This window comes from Solanum tuberosum, unplaced genomic scaffold, assembly GCF_000226075.1.
Source record: "Solanum tuberosum cultivar DM 1-3 516 R44 unplaced genomic scaffold, SolTub_3.0 scf00827, whole genome shotgun sequence".
Classification (NCBI taxonomy): domain Eukaryota; kingdom Viridiplantae; phylum Streptophyta; class Magnoliopsida; order Solanales; family Solanaceae; genus Solanum; species Solanum tuberosum.
The window spans coordinates 65,924-72,599 of NW_006239744.1; the positions used below are offsets into that span (position 1 = coordinate 65,924).

The 6,676-nt window shown below is 33.4% G+C and overlaps 1 long non-coding RNA gene and 1 pseudogene across 1 annotated transcript in view; one reads left to right on the forward strand and one right to left on the reverse strand.

The window, feature by feature from the left end:
- LOC102597634 (putative late blight resistance protein homolog R1C-3) overlaps positions 1-6,676 on the reverse strand; it is a 24,023-nt pseudogene that overhangs the window by 3,673 nt on the left and 13,674 nt on the right.
- The window catches only part of LOC107059101 (uncharacterized), a 26,501-nt gene that overhangs the window by 1,793 nt on the left and 18,032 nt on the right, over positions 1-6,676 (forward strand). The window lies entirely within an intron of this gene.

Here is a 6,676-nt window from a genome sequence, read left to right on the forward strand (position 1 = left end):
TTCATTCATATTCTCTTCTAAGTTGCGAACAAGAACGAATACCTCCTTGGTAAGTTCTATAACACGTGCCAAGAGAACAAACAATTTGTCATGACGAATAACGTCCTTGGGCACATCAGGAAGAATAATCAATAGGAACTCTATCATGACATGAATGTTACACGTAGAAGCTCTAGGAGTACCAGAAATAACCATTTGCTCTTGTAGATGAATCAGAGATTCTCTAAGAATGTCCGGAGAGGCTTCTAGGAGCTGCTTGATGAAACGTTCAACTTCTTCCGACTTTGAACCTTTCAAATTTGTACAACATATGTGCATAACCTCCAGTTCAACAGGAATAACCTCCACAAGTAGATTATCTAGCTCGGAGTGATTATGACCTGATTTATCCACAAAAGTCGAACAGCAGAAGTTTACTACTCTCTGAGCTATAAGTTGAAGATGAGGTAAGACATATTCGATTATTTCATACTCAACGCAACTATTTACTTTCAACCTATGGAAATCTCTTAAATTGCCAAATACATTCTGAAGAAGCTCAACTGGAGTCGTTGATGGGAAATTGAGCGCAGAACCACACTTGAGTAGACTTTGGAGATACATGTGGATGGCATCTAAAAGTTCAACGAAATGATCCTCGGTCATGGTTGTTACACGGCTTGGTTCAACATAGCTATGTGAGCTAATATAACTTTTTGAAATTCTCCAAGAGGTGAAAAACATTCTATCAACCAGCATGTCTACTCCACTTGGATGAAACAGTGACTGAACGAAATCATGAATCTCATTGGATATGCAAGACATTTCGTCATTACAACTTTCCAAAAATAAAGAGTAATAAAGACCACAAAATGCGGACACAAACGTCAGCTTCTTTGTCAACTCTTCAATGTCAAGAGAAGTTCGAACACGCCCACTATTTAACCTCTCTATGAAATCTAGAAGATTGTCGATGTTCTCGCGAAGTACAACGCGGGATGACACCTGCCAAAAGACCAAATGTTGTTTCAAATTATGTTAATACATAGATGGTGATAATTTAGATAGAAAAAGGGAACGACTAATATAGTTGAGGTGTGAAACTCGCCAAAACGTGATAGCTCAGGCATGTTTTGATTGTTGACTCTAATTTTTACAACAAGCAACTGTTACAAGTGCAGAGGACTTTCCCTTGCTTTTTATGTTCTTCTATAGAACTAATTATTTTTCACTATAATTGAAAAGTTGAAGTCTTTGCCCTTTAAAAAATATATATTTTAAATGTACATTTCTTTTGTTACTTATAATTATATTTTTTTTATTTGTTTAATTTTATATTGGATAATAAATACATAGTGTAAAATAAGCAAATCATGTATTAGTATTGACATTGCTTAAAGTGCATTAAGCATGTTTTAGTCTTAAAATGCAAATATTCATTTAATTTGAAATTAAAAATGTTTTCCCCTTGTTATTACATAATTTTATTTTATATTGAAAAATTATAGGATTTCTTTATACTTTTATGATACAATAAAACTAAATGAAACATTTTCAATATTTTTCATCTAAAAAAAGACTAAAATATTTTCTCCATGTTGAATTTTTAAGCAAAGTACTATTTATTCATGAAAATATGAGTAAATATGGGTAAACTAGTATTTTACCCAACCCATTTATTACCCAATCCATTTTTACTCATATCAAATATGGGCGGGTTGAATTATTACCCATTTTCAACCCGCCCAAATTAAACCCAACCCGCCCATTTGTCACCCCTATTCTTAAGCCATTCCGAACATGTTGTACTTAGGCCACCAAGGTCCGATTCTCATGATCTAATACAAGGTTTGATTATATTCTTGCCCTTACATCTATCAACCATAGCAGATGATCTAGTACATAGAATTTAACTTGTACCAGAAAGAATAAATCATCGATTCTTATAGGTTATGAAGATTATATTCACCATCTAAGTTACATAAAGCAACATACTTACAAGAATATATTAATTATGTGAATGAAAAAAAATAATTATGCAACATACCAATGATTTGTTATCTTCCCCTTTGTATAAAAGCGAGAGAAGCGAGCGAGACTGCCACCAAACGAAAGTGGCGAGCGAGATTCCACCAGGGAGAGTGGCGAAAATAGCAATAGTTTGCTATAGGGTACAATTAAATCAAAATATATTTATAGCATTTAATTTGAATTAATAGTTTGCTATTATATACAATTTTCCCTAATAATTAATTATGTGAATGAAAAAATAATTAAATATTATATGCAACATACCCCCTTTGTTACCAAGGAGAGTGGCAAAAATAACAATAGTTTGTTATAGGGTACTCAATCTGCTGCACAAATCCAAGAGAAATCCACAAATTTTTCAACTAGGAGATCATTATATCTTCGCCCTTTGGATAACGTGCAAGGCAAATAAAACACGGCTTTACGTGATCTGACAAATGGTCATAACTTAATTGTATAACCTTCACCACTTCGTCTTCATCCTTAAAAATAAAGGAACTCAAATTATTCAAAACTTCAAGCCACAAAGCCTCTTTCTTTTCCTTCCTTGAAATGACTCCACCGATTAGATCAAGTACCAAAGGAAGCCCATCACATTTTCGGGCTATCATTTTTCCGACATCCTTTAGTTCATCAGGGCAACGTTCTTCTCCGAATACCTTTTTCTCTAATAACTCCCAACTTTCTTCTGATTTTAGCAATCGAAGATAAAGAGGATCACTGTGGCATATTCCATGCAAAGCAACTTCCTTTTTCCGACTTGTTAAAATCACTCTGCTTCCTTTCCGAAATTCAGGAAAAGGTCTTGTTAGCTCTTCCAATGTTGCAGTATCCCACAAGTCATCCAAGACAATAAGGTACCGCTTTCCACATAGATTTTTCCGCAGATTATCAGCAACGTCATCATCTATGTCATCCTCACTGAATCTTTCTTTCAAACCAATGACTTGATTGAAAATTTTCTGCAACAACTTTTTCTCATTACGTTCCTGGTCGACTGTGCACCAAGCACAAACATCGAAATGATCAACAATGGACTTATCATTATACACTCTGTAAGCCATAGTAGTTTTTCCAATCCCTGGCATGCCGACGATGGAAATGACATCTATCTCAGCTGGTCCGCTGGTGAGCTTCCTAATTATCCACTCTGTCTCCTCTTCAAAACCTACAATTATTTTACCAACTGTACTCGATGAGTTTCTTTCAACCGGCTTGTTGGGAGCGTTTGCAACAATAATACCACTGCTCTTGAGGATCTTCTCTTGTACCTCTCTTTTGACAAGCATGATCTTTTCTACGGTATCAGGAAGTATGAAGATAAGCTGCAATAGACCATGATCTCGGGCAAGAATTGAGTTAATGCCATGCTGCGCCTCATATGCCACATCTAGAAAACGAGTCCAATGATCTCTATGCAGCTCTTGCTCAACATACCTAAAGAACGATCTTATGATTTCCAGGTCTTCCTTCAGCAGCCCGATTTCTTCTTTTATCAAAGAAACTGAATAAGCATTGGAATTGACCAAGTTATTCAAGTTTGTGAGTAGAAGAGTCATGAAGAGCGGTCCATCACTCATGGGGAAGCAGAGCTGAGACGAGTCTGCACGGGCTTTTAAGAAACTATACTTGAGATCTTCCTTGAGGAATTCAATACTTTCCAGCAAGTTTTGATTTGCATCACTTGTTTCATTCATATTCTCTTCTAAGTTGCGAACAAGAACGAATACCTCCTTGGTAAGTTCTATAACACGTGCCAAGAGAACAAACAATTTGTCATGACGAATAACGTCCTTGAGCACATCAGCAAGAATAATCAATAGGAACTCTATCATGACATGAATGTTACACGTAGAAGCTCTAGGAGTACCAGCATTAACCATGTGCTCTTGTAGATGAATCAGAGATTCTCTAAGAATGTCCGGAGAGGCTTCTAGGAGCTGCTTGATGAAACGTTCAACTTCTTCCGACTTTGAACCTTTCAAATTTGTACAACATATGTACATAACCTCCAGTTCAACAGGAATAACCTCCAGAAGTAGATTATCTAGCTTGGAGTGAATATGAGCTGATAAATTCACAATAGTCGAACAGCAGTAGTTTACTACTCTCAGAGCCATAAGTTGAAGATGAGGTAAGACATATTCGATTATTTCATACTCAACGCAAACTATTTACTTTCAACCTATGGAAATCTCTTAAATTGCCAAATATATTCTGAAGAAGCTCAACTGGAGTGGTTGATAGGAAATTGAGCGCAGAACCACACTTGAGTAGACTTTGGAGATACATGTGGATGGCATCTAAAAGTTCAACGAAACGATCCTCAGTCATGGTTGTTACACGGCTTGGTTCAACATAGCTATGTGAGCTAATATAACTTCTGATATTCACCAAGAGGTCATAAAACTTTTCACTAACCAGCTGCATGTCTACTCCACTTGGATGAAACAGTGACTGAACCAAATCATGAATCTCATTGGATATGCAAGACATTTCGTCATTACAACTTTCCAAAAATAAAGAGTAATAAAGACCACAAACTGCGGACACAAACGTCAGCTTCAATGTCAACCATTCAATTTCTTCCATGTCAAGAGAAGTTCAAACACGCCCACTATTTAACCTCTCTATGAAATCTAGAAGATTGTCGATGTCCTCGCGAAGTACAACGCGGGATGACACCTGCCAAAAGACCAAATGTTGTTTCAAATTATGTTAATACATAGATGGTGATAATTTAGATAGAAAAAGGGAACGACTAATATAGTTGAGGTGTGAAACTCGCCAAAACGTGATAGCTCAGGCATGTTTTGATTGTTGACTCTAATTTTTACAACAAGCAACTGTTACAAGTGCAGAGGACTTTCCCTTGCTTTTTATGTTCTTCTATAGAACTAATTATTTTTCACTATAATTGAAAAGTTGAAGTCTTTGCCCTTTAAAAAATATATATTTTAAATGTACATTTCTTTTGTTACTTATAATTATATTTTTTTTATTTGTTTAATTTTATATTGGATGATAAATATATAGGGTAAAATAAGCAAATCATGTATTAGTATTGACATTGCTTAAAGTGCATTAAGCATGTTTTTGTCTTAAAATGCAAATATTCATTTAATTTGAAATTAAAAATGTTTTCCCCTTGTTATTACATAATTTTATTTTATATTGAAAAATTATAGGATTTCTTTATACTTTTATGATACAATAAAACTAAATGAAACATTTTCATCTAAAAAACGACTAAAATATTTTCTCCATGTTGAATTCTTAAGTAGATTACTATTTACTCATGAAAATATGGGTAAAATATAAGTAAACTAGTATTTTACCCAATCTATTTTTACCCATATCAAATATGGACGGGTTGAATTATTACCCATTTTATGTTGACCCATTTTCAACCCGCCCAAATTTTACCCAACCCGCCCATTTGTCACCCCTATTCTTAAGCCATTCCGAACATGTTGTACTTAGGCCACCAAGGTCCGATTCTCATGATCTAATACAAGGTTTGATTATATTCTTGCCCTTACATCTATCAACCATAGCAGATGATCTAGTACATAGAATTTAACTTGTACCAAAAAGAATAAATCATCGATTCTTATAGGTTATGAAGATTATATTCACCATCTAAGTTACATAAAGCAACAAACATACTTACAAGAATATATTAATTATATGAATGAAAAAAATAATTATGCAACATACCAATGATTTTATACATTTGTGTTTGTATAAAAGCGAGAGAAGCGAGCGAGACTGCCACCAAACGAAAGTGGCGAGCGAGATTCCACCAGGGAGAGTGGCGAAAATAGCAATAGTTTGCTATAGGGTACAATTAAATCAAAATATATTTATAGCATTTAATTTGAATTAATAGTTTGCTATTATATACAATTTTCCCTAATAATTAATTATGTGAATGAAAAATAATTAAATATTATATGCAACATACCCCCTTTGTTACCAAGGAGAGTGGCAAAAATAACAATAGTTTGTTATAGGGTACAATTAAATCAAAGTCTATTTATAGCATTTAATTTGAATTAATAGTTTGCTATTATATACAATTTTCCCTAATAATTAATTATGTGAATGAAAAAATAATTAAATATTATATGCAACATACCCCCTTTGTTACCAAGGAGAGTGGCAAAAATAACAATAGTTTGTTATAGGGTACAATTAAATCAAAGTCTATTTATAGCATTTAATTTGAATTAATAGTTTGCTATTATATACAATTTTCCCTAATAATTAATTATGTGAATGAAAAAATAATTAAATATTATATGCAACATACCCCCTTTGTTACCAAGGAGAGTGGCAAAAATAACAATAGTTTGTTATAGGGTACAATTAAATCAAAGTCTATTTATAGCATTTAATTTGAATTAATAGTTTGCTATTATATACAATTTTCCCTAATAATTAATTATGTGAATGAAAAAATAATTAAATATTATATGCAACATACCCCCTTTGTTACCAAGGAGAGTGGCAAAAATAACAATAGTTTGTTATAGGGTACAATTAAATCAAAGTCTATTTATAGCATTTAATTTGAATTAATAGTTTGCTATTATATACAATTTTCCCTAATAATTAATTATGTGAATGAAAAAATAATTAAATATTATATGCAACATACCCC